Source organism: Triticum aestivum, chromosome 2D (genome assembly GCF_018294505.1).
Source record: "Triticum aestivum cultivar Chinese Spring chromosome 2D, IWGSC CS RefSeq v2.1, whole genome shotgun sequence".
NCBI classification, from domain to species: domain Eukaryota; kingdom Viridiplantae; phylum Streptophyta; class Magnoliopsida; order Poales; family Poaceae; genus Triticum; species Triticum aestivum.
In genome coordinates this window covers 631,821,012-631,831,936 of record NC_057799.1, presented here as the reverse complement: position 1 = coordinate 631,831,936, position 10,925 = coordinate 631,821,012, and the positions used below count along the sequence as shown (strand labels likewise).

General features: G+C 42.6%; 1 long non-coding RNA gene across 2 annotated transcripts; it reads left to right on the top strand.

Moving 5' to 3' along the window:
- The first annotated feature begins 944 nt into the window (after positions 1–944).
- Positions 945–5,126, top strand: LOC123055170 (uncharacterized). Of its 2 annotated transcripts, XR_006426537.1 has the most exons (4): positions 945–1,244; positions 1,335–2,963; positions 3,049–4,371; positions 4,538–5,126. It is a non-coding gene; the product is annotated as an uncharacterized lncRNA (long non-coding RNA). The 2 variants fall into 2 exon arrangements; XR_006426536.1 differs by lacking the exon at positions 4,538–5,126 and having other exon boundaries at positions 3,049–4,500.
- The last annotated feature ends 5,799 nt before the right edge of the window (positions 5,127–10,925 follow it).

Genomic DNA, 10,925 nt, shown 5'->3' with positions numbered 1-10,925 from the left:
ACCACCCCCTTTCAAAAAAAAACAAAAACCTCAGCTCCTGCCAGTTGCTGACGCGTGGATGCCTATTGGTCCCGGTTGGTGACACCAACCGGGACAAAAGGCCCTACCTATTGGTCCCGGTTGGTGGCACCAACCGGGACCAAAGGCCCCCCTGCCTGGGCTAGCAGCAGCGGCCACGTGGAGGACCTTCTGTCCCGGTTCGTGTAAGAACCGGGATTAAAGGGTTAGGGCTTTAGTAATGACCCTTTAGTCCCGGTTCGAAAACCGGGACAAAAGGCCCTTACAAACCGGGGTAAAAGCCCCTTTTCCTACTAGTGAGATAGCGTTCACCTAGAGGGTCTAGTTGCTAGCCACGCTCCCTTGAATGGAGCCTTGCCTTCACATTCTTCATGAATGACATAGTGGTTGCAGCGAAGTGGCACTTGCAGAGGAACAAACGGCATGCGCCAGCAAAACACGAGAGCTTTGTTAAATACATAATTACCAAAAAAATCCAACATAAAGGATGTTTTGTTGCAATCAGGGGGGTTTAGTGGTGAACCTTCCCTGATGCACTACTTTCCCATGGTTTTAAAATTTTATAAACAATGTAAACTTTTTAAAGAAACTCACGTCCCTTTAATATTAAGAAAGTAAATAAAGGAAAAGAGGTTGTACGTTGCAACAGGAAAAGAGGTTATATATATATATATATATATATATATATATATATATATATATATATATATATATATATATATATATATATATATATATATATATATTTAAGACCCAGGGTGAGGAATAAGTAATTCTTCACCCTGGTTAGTCCGCCGTGTGACGGTCTGGTTCAACCCAGCACAAACCGATGTAAATTTATAGCAATTTTTTTATCGTGCCGCTGTAATTTTACGTTGACGCTGGAAGGTCGTGGGGATTAGGAGCTACCCCACCCCATACATCAATAGATGCGAGCGGTTTCGTCTGAACGCCGACTAGCGAGCGGTGATTGGCGGCGTGCTGGACGGCGATGTGCTCGGCGGAGAATTCTCATCGGATGATTCCCTCGCTCCCCTGTCCATCTCTCCCCCGTCCTCTCGTGCGACTCGGAGACCGACGGCGGCAGCGGTGATGGAGCGTACAACGATTTTGCGGCGGCGACCAATCCCAAATCCATCCCACTGCTCAGACGGATAAGGCGCTTGCGACAACCAACATTCACCGAACCAGATTTTCCATTTCCTCGACAGGCGGCTCCGGCACAGGTTCTCCACGTTTCTCATGCTCCCTCTTCTTCTCTCTGCTTCCCTTCCAACCCCAGCTCACCCTGCTAGATCTGAATGATTGCCTTGCAGGAATGAAAGTGCGCCCTATGTTCAGATTCCAGAAGCTATGCCACGGCCGCCTACAATTCCACCCAGGATAGCAAATTTGCATGCATGTTTGATTTCTGATCTCTTCCCAATCTGTCCTGTTCATTCAATTTTATACGGTCATAGTTTAGCTAGGCTCCATATATCCGTAGTTGCAAAACAATTCTTGAGATTTCCTTGGTAAAATTTCTGGAATATTACATAATATTGCCTGTGCCATCATAACCATTTGTTTATCCCCTAGTATAAAAATACCAAAGTGAGGTCTCTATACATACATACGAGAAGCACCTCTTTAATTGTAATTTGCTGGTAGAAACATCGACCCGTTATTACTGGACATGAAGTAGCTTTTACAAATGCTATAGGTAATTGCGTGGAAATTGATCTGAGAAATTGTTGTCGAGATAGGTAATTACATACTTGAGAACAGTTGCTCTTTAAGATTTCTTGAGCTTTATTCCGGGTGCTCAAGTGAAGCAATTGCTTCTCATTGAAGGGTATGTTTCTTTCTTGGACGGGTCAGGTTGTTCCTATTTTCTCTTTTATTAAGATTGGATTTGTAAATCAGAAAGTGTGATGCTCAACGAGATTCAGGTCGCGCTAAGACATCAACGATCAGTGCCGACAAGCCTCCACTATCTATTGCAGAAATGAAGAACCGTGTTGATTGCTTATCTTGAATATGATTTTGGGCAAATAGGACCTGACTAGCTTCTAAATCTGCTGAACTGTACTGATCATAGTGTGAAACTAATTTTGCTTTTGCTCTTCTAAAGGCCATCTCACGTTGATTCATAATTTGCCAGAGGAGATGGCTCAGTTGGAAGTTATGTTCAGTTTCTTGATCCTTATGCTAATTCTCTGTCCATTTGTAAGACAGCTGGTGATGTTCAGAATAATAAGGGAAGTGCCTTGCACCTGAATGTCAAATGAAAAAGTAGAGCTGAAGGTTGTGATCTGTATCCTTGCCATGGTTGCTCCTTGCTGATACAGGCTTTTATATTTGAATGCTCGCTACTCTCGCACATATATAGATTTTTCATTATAGATGCAAATTTGGAGCCGCTTAAATTTGCTTGCCTGTCGTTTTACTTAGCAATCTGCAAGAAAAAGAAGGACACCATAGATTGCTTGGCAATAAAGATCGACATAAATTAGCAATTTGTGTGTAGCCTTAGAAGTCTATATATTTATTAAATTCTGAATTACTTGTGCTCGCGTCCTTAATGTGATGGTTGCTTTGCCTTATGATCAAATTCTCAATTGGTAATGGTGACTACATTAGACTGTTTAAGCAACTAAGCAACTCAAGTCCCCTCGTGACTACAAGTCATGAGTGGCCGCTGCACTATTCTTGTATGTTCTTCTATTTTCAATGGAAGCATTCAATCATATTTGTTTTTTTCTCTCACATCAGTTTATATACCTCTCCATGGATCATTCAGGTGTAAAAATATGGATTTTCACTTTCGACCTGCAGTATTTGACGGTCTCTGTGTGGAGGGTTTCAGAACTTTCTCTAGGCGCAGACCTGAATACTAGCAGTACACGCTTGCAGCTAGCAAAAGATGCAAGATGCAGGGTCGTGTTTTCTTTTTCCAATGCATGGTAATGAAGCCTGTTAATCCTCAAGTGTTATATGTGCGCTTGTGTGTTGGTATACTTCTGAGAACTGAAAATATTTTGTTTTCAGGTATCTGTTCAGGTGGATGACTGCTAATTTATGTGGGATAGGAATGTCTTCATATTTGTGGTGGGTACAAGTAATATTAAATTGAAATTTGAGGCCCTCTTCTCATTACAACCAGTGGCAAAATTTAGGTTTTGGTGAGAAGAAAGGTGAACCTAATGGCTACAGCACTATCAAGAAGAATGTTTTAATCGCTGGAGAAATTGAGGAACAAATGAAGTTGATAGAAGAACGAGCAATAAATATCTATTAAACACATATATAGATTGCTTGGCTATAAAGATCGACATAAATTAGCATTACTTGTTTTGGGCATAGCTGAACGTACCAACTTAATACTACTGAAATTCTAAAATCGATCAGAAGTAATGTTTGGTTTTGTTCATAGGTCGTCCCCTGTTTTGTCATTCCAACTAACTGAAAGAGATTGTAATTGGGTCAACAAATGGCATACATTTTTTTTAAGCTGACAAACCTATTTTGTTGAAAATCTGAACTTTGTAGTTCAGTAGATATTGTGCAGGTGTATTTCAATCTTATGGCTTTTTTTGCTTGAGATTCGTATACTGTATGACGTTGAGTTTGTTCACATTAACCTATGTTCCTATTTTGCTGAGTATCCACTGAAATATGCTTAATTTCTTCTTAATTCCCCGTGTTTACTACCACAGTACCACTATATTTGATATGTTTTTATTTAGTTCCATTTAATATTGATTCAGCTATATTATGGGTGGCTTTGGCATTTTCCCCTTACAATCGTGTGTCTGACGAATTATGGGGAGTGCCTCTTTCACACTAATGTTCATTGCAAACTAATCATGAAATTCAATTACTTCAGGTCTTTACTTTCAACATGATCTACCTCTAATTTTTTGCTCCTCTTGTTTCATCACAAAGCAATGAAGTTTAGTACTCCCTCTGTTCACTTTTATAAGACGTTGTAGACATTTCAGACAGTGCCTAAAACAGTTCAATCTTAGCTGTCTGAAACGTCTTATAAAAATGAACGGAGGGAGTAGCATAACTTCTAGTAGTATTAAGAAAATCCATATTGAAGGGACTTAAGATACTTCTATGTTTTATTTTGATGACACTCAGGTGTCAGACTAGTTAGACTTAGACATTGCCGTAAATAGTTGCTAGACACAGACTAGTTCAATACGACGACTCCTACCATTGAAGCTGGCACAGTTTGATAAAAGACATGGTTAGTGAGCATTTAAACAATAGTTACAGAATTTGGCTTTTTGTCTTGTTTCTCACTATACTTTTGATTCACCTGCAGCTAGCATGTTATGGGTTCATGTGATTCTGATGAATTTGGTACATCAAAAATCCCACTGTGATATCTTTGATTTTGACATTATATTATTTCTAGTTCAGGGAAGTGAAGCCTATTAGTCATAAAGTGTACATGTGCTTCTGTGATGGTGGCCACTACCTGTTTGTTGGTATACTTTCAAGAATTGAAATATTCTAATTTTTTCAGTATCTGTTCAAGTGGATGACGGTTAATGTACAAGGGATAGAGAGTCATGTCTTCATATTTATGGTCGGTAAGAGTAATGTGCAATTGAAATTCAAACCTTCGTTACTAATAACCAGTAGCAAGGTTCAGGTTTTGTGAGAAGAAAAGTGAACCAAAGGCGATAGTACTATTAATAGGATACTGTGTTTCCTCCAGCCCATGGATAAGAATGTTTCAGTCGTTGCAGAGATAGCTGAACAGATGAAGTTGGCGTAAAATCTATGGTCACCTACTGCTTCAAGATCAAGTTCGACAGTAGTCAGTTTGCAAGTTCGATAGCATTCAATTTTGTAATAGTGATTTCTGAAAAATAATAATCATGCTGCTGGTTACTTAGTGCTCAGTGGCATTCAGTTACGTCCAAACGAATTTTATTTGTAATCTTAAGATGGCTTTTGTTACGTGAGTATTTCTTGGAACCACTACACGGAATCTAGTATTTACTAGACCGCTTTGTTATTCCATGGTTACCAAAAATTCCTTGTGTACAAAATCAACCAGTGACCTATGTTTCTTACGGTTACTAAAAATGCCTCCTACGGAATTGTGATAGTGGCCTATATTACTTAAATCAATCACGTACCATATTTCATTTTTAGTAGAAAACCGGTGTACTCAGTCCAATGTAAACATCAATATATCTGAGGCAAAATACCTGAACTATAGAAAGGCAGACTTATATCTGAAAAAAATTAAGAACGCCTCACTACTGTAAGATTATCTGATTAGCCGTAAAATTACAGCAAGAGGCGCTCTGTGGGTTGCTCGCCTACAGGAAGTAATTGACTCACATGCAAACCATAAGATTACCTTGCACTCTTTTCTTTACAGCTGTTTTAGTGCGGAGACCCGTTTCTGATTCAAAGCTATAATATTACCTCACAAAAGTTCTGTTTCTTTCCCCTCAAAAGAAAAAAAGTTCTGTTTCTTACTGTCTATGGTTTTGGACGTGGGAGCACAAGTTGGCTGGGGTGAGGAATAAGAATTCCTCACCCAGGGTGACGAATAGCGCGACCCTATATATTCAAAAACAACTTATGTATGGCATGTTTATTGATTTGCCACAAATTGTAGAATAATGAAGCCTAAATAACAAAATATATTTTGCGGTAAGTGATTGTATATGCCTAAACAACTTATATATTTTGTAGAATAATAACAAAATATAAGCCTAAACAACTTATATATTTTGTGGTAATCTGAGTAACCAAAGTAATAAATATATTTTGTAGAATAATGAAGCCTGAATAACAAAACAGGGGACATATATATATTTTGGTTCATTACCAAATTATATATGTCATGTTTATTACTTTGACAGAAATTGCAGAATAATGAAGCCTAAATAACAATGCATCGGGAGAAATAAAATCATTTTTATGAAGTAAAAAAACTCCGAGCCAACATTTCAAGTTATTTAGATGTTGAGCTTAGTGCTGACGTGTCGTTGTGCATAGTACTATGTTATATTACACGGTGGTGGTGATACAAGCAGGATGAAATTGAGTATTATGGACTAAACTCTTGCCTGAACTGTAACAAACAGCCCCAGGACCATGAACGATCAATTGAGGTGGCGGCGGGCTGGAGGTCGAGATGAGATGAGGTTTCTAAAGGCCCATTAGCATTGATGCTGCCCAGGCCCAGACGGGCAACACGTAATAGTCGAATTCTTTTGTGTCGAAATAATTTTAGTACCACCTCGAAAATAATAATATATGGTAAACGGACGACGGTGAGCGGGCGGGCAGAAGCGATAGCCGCTTTATTATTAGGGAAAGATGTGTACACTTTATGGTGTCTCTCTAGGGAAGTTCATGTTTGCCTTTTTAATACTCCATCTGTTCACTTTTGTAAGACGTTTTAGACATTTAGGACAACATCCAAAATAGTTCAATTTCAACTGTCTTAAACGTCTTATAAAAGTGAACGGAGGGAGTAGTAGTGTAGATGACTGATTCAAGTCAATGCAGCCAGCTAGCCACTATGTACGTTTCATCTCCAGTTTTCTTTGTCATATAGACTTATCTTATCTTATCTTCCAACTGATGGCTCGAGTGACTTGTCCACTTCTCACTCCAGCAGAGGCGGGCACTGCCACTGGCAGGAACAGAACCAAGTTTCTCCATGCATAGTCAGTCTGTGAGACTGGAACTGCTCGACGCTGTTAAGACGTGGGACGCCAGTCGCTCCTGACCCAGTGCCGCCAGTCCGTTGGCCGCCGCTGCTGTGCAGGGGCAGGGAAAGAATCAGAAGCTGCAGGTGCAGCCACGCGTGCGTGCTGTCAGTTTACAGTTACTGGCTGACCTACCAGAGTACCAGCACGCCACTGCTCTGCCGCCCATGAATCGCGAGGATTGAGGGGGTACGGGATGAAGCAGTCACGCGGGCGATCCCGTTGGCCGTTGCGCGCGCACGCGAGCGTGTGTGCGCCTGCGAGGCCGGCCCCACGTACGTCCCCGTGACAGGGCATGGCCGCTATTTAGACTACCCATAATGAGAATAACATAAGTGGCAATATCACACATATCTAGACAAAATAGATGATGTGACAAGTAATAAATGAAGAAAGGGACTTCAAAAATGAAGAAAGAGAGATATATGGTAACATAGCTAATTACTACTACTATAAGTAACATCACATATATCAAGATAAGATGAGTCTATAGCATAATAAATAGAGCTTTGCATGATACCACACATATGTTACTACTTCCCATTGTGGAGGTAGTAATATACTCCCTCCGTCCTTTGAAGAATGTATTTCTAGCTTTGTTGGAAAGTCAAACATTTTATGTTTGACCGTATTTATATAATAATACATCAACATTAATGCCATGAAATTGGTAGCATTAGACTAATAATAAAATATATTTCCATCATATATCTATTTGGTTTCACAAACATTAATATATTTTAACACAAACTCGGTCAAACTTTAAAATAGTTTGACCCTTCAATAAAGTTGAAAGTACACTTTTTAAAGAACGGAAGAAGTAGACTAGTAACATATGCATATTATTAGTTTAAGTTACTCCCCATTATGGCAGTCTTACGCGGGCTTGCGATGCTCGTCGCACCGACGGTCAGGGGCGGCGGCTGGATCGATCCAGCATTCATGGCTTTCATGCACACGAGGCATGGCCGGTGCATGCGCGTCGTGGTCAGGGGTTCCGAATCGGGCGTAAATGGCTCACGAGCCGTTGGGATCGACCCAACGGAACCGTACGTACGTCTCGTACGTGATTTTCACTCTACCGCCGAGATCGACGTGGTGGGCTCCATTCCGCGAGTTTGCTGCTAAATGCGTGAGCATAAAACCACCATAATTGTTGTAAGGGTTTTACATTTTCATTGGCTTTGTTTCTTACTTCTTTCTTTCTTTTAAAAGCCACGTGACATACATTGCAAACCGTACCGACGACCCTCTTAAGGCCGATTCCACAAACCGTACCGATGACCCTCTTGAGAGCGTTTTCATAAAGTTTCTGATTGGTGAAAGTCATCGGTCGGTACTGACTTCTAACTTGGTAATACAAGTGAATAAATGCATTGAGGTGGACATGGCAATTCTATCTTCTCCCCACAACCCGTTCATCTCCTCATCCCCGATCCAAAATCCCGGCCTCCCCGCTTTCAGCATGGGATCCTGCTTCTACCTTCCATCCACCTCAACGTTTTGCGCCAAAGTCTTCGCAAAACTACCAAAGGCTAGGGCTAGGGTCCCTACAAGTATGCACATATATAGCTCGCCAATGCTTTATACTTTATAGGGTCATTAGTGTAATTTGCAATGTCCTGCCTTTGACATAAAAAAGTCAAAAGATGTGCCAATATGGAACTCTAACGCCGATTATGTTAGTTTTTTACTAGCCGTGCGTTGCAATGGGAGAAAAAAATTGTAGTGCAATATGGTAATGTTTTGCTTGGACGGAACATATATTTTGGTTACCAAACTCTAATAAAGGTAAAAAGAAAAAAGAAATTCGCAACTTATAATAAATTCATTTTAGCTTTTGAGGGTGTAAATTCTTTTTCCATGTACCGAACATCTGAGGGTCAAAGTTCTCAAGAAACTCACAACTTATAGTAACTTTGTTTATGCTTTTGAGGGTGTAAATTATTTTCCCACGTACCGAACATCTGAGGGTCAAAGTTCTCAAGAAACTCACAACTTTATAGTAACTTTCTTTTGGCCTTTGAGGGTGTAAATTCTTTTTCCACGTACTGGACATCGGTCAAAGTCTGTCAACTTATAGTAAACTCGTTTTTCCTTTTGAGTGTGTAAATTCTTTTTGCATGTACAATGTAACGCCCGGATAATCAAGCCACAGTAATCCCGCTAATGGTGCCACGTCACCACAGTTACTGTTGCTAATCTACCGTTAGGTCAAACCGTTTCAAAATTCAAATTTAATTTAATGTCCATAATAAAAGTTTTTCAAAATTTAAAATAAAAATGTTCGGGAGATGCCATATTTTGCATAAGTGAATATGGTGTAATAAACACATTTTTATAAAATGCCTAGACAATTTAAAATGATTTAAAACATAAAAGAAAATAAATAAAAGAAAGAAAATACAAAAGAGAAAGCAAAAAAGAAAGAAAGCAGAAAACCCCCCGGGCCGTGGCCCAACTGGGCCAAACCACCAGGCCAGCCGGCCACCCAACCCTCCTTATCCCCTCACCCCCACCCACTCCACCGACACTCCCCCCCCCCCCCCCCACGAAATATCTCCCCATCTCCCCGATTTGGATCGGGATCGAGAGGAGACCGCCGACCCCGTGCGAGTACGCCGTCGCCGCCCGGAGCTCGTCCTCGCCGGACCTCCCCGCCGGCCTGCCTCCCCGTCGCCCGGTCGTCGCCGTCGACCACCCCGAGCCCCGCTGCCCTGACCCTACGCCCGCGGTGAGGCCCTCGGTCGTGCTCATCCCCTCCCCTGCTCGCCGCGGTCGCCGCGCCCCCGCTCCCTCTCTCTCCCTGGCCCTGGTGCCGTCCCCGATGGCCACCGGCCCCGCGCTGCTTCGCCCCCGCCGGCGCCCTCTGCGGCTGCCGCTGCCGCCCCTTGCCTGCGCCGCTGGCCTCGACCCGGCCTCCCGCAACCCTCCCCGCTCCGACCGTCCTCGCCGGCCCCGCCCGCAGCCCTTGCTCGAAAGCCATCGCACGCCCGCCGCCCGCCCAACGGGCACACACCCCGCCGCTGCCCCCTGCCATGCTCGACGCTGCGCCATCACCCGCGCGTCCGCTCACCCGCTCGCCACTCCGCCACTGTCTGGCCCCCTGCTTCGTCCCTCGCCGCCACTGCCGCGCCATGGCCGGCCCCAACGCACCGCGTGACCCCGCCACCACCTCCACCGCTGCAGCTTGCGCACGCCGCCGCACGCCTCACCTCCGACGCCTCACCTGGCCGGCGCCTTGCCGCCGCCGCCCGGCCGCCCCATTGGCCACGCCCAGGCCAGCGCCCGCACACTCACGGGGCTCTGCCCGCAACGCCCCAACGCCCGTGCGCCCGTTATGCCCTGCGGGGCCAATGACATGTGGGGCCCAGCCCACAGAACGAAAAGAAAAAAAACGATGATTGAAAAAAATATAATAATAATAATAATAATAATAAATTAATTAATAAAAAATAGTAAATAAATAAATAAAGAAAATAAAAATAATTAATTAATTAGTATATTAATTAAGTTAATTAACCCTGTTTAGATTAATCTAATTAATTAGTTAATTTAATTAATAGTTAATTTAATTAATAGTTAATTTAATTAATAGTTAATTAATTGGTTAACCCTAATTACCCAAATCAGTCTGTGACATGTGGGACCCATGTGTCAGATGACTGCTGACGTCAGCATGATGTCATGCTGATGTCATCACAACACTGTTTCGGATAATGTATATATAAAATAATTAAATAAATTCCAGAAATTAATTTAAATCTTTTAAAATTCATATAAAATAAACCGTAGCTCGGATGAAAAAACTTTGTACATGAAAGTTGCTCAGAACGACGAGACGAATCCGAATACGCAGTCCGTTTGTCAGCCACACGTTCCTAACATAGCGAACATGGAACTTTCCCCCTCCGGTCCGTCTGTCCGAAAGCGCGAAACATCGGGAATACTTTCCCGGATGTTCCCCCCCTTCGCCGGTACCACCTACTGCTGCGTTAGTACACACCTAGCACCGCTCATTGTCATGTCACGCATCGTCATGCTTATGTTTGCATTGTATTTACTGTTTCTTCCCCCTCTTCTCTCCGGTAGACTACGAGACCGACGCTGCTGCTGCCCAGTTCGACTACGGAGTTGACGATCCCTCCTACTTGCCAGAGCAACCAGGAAAGC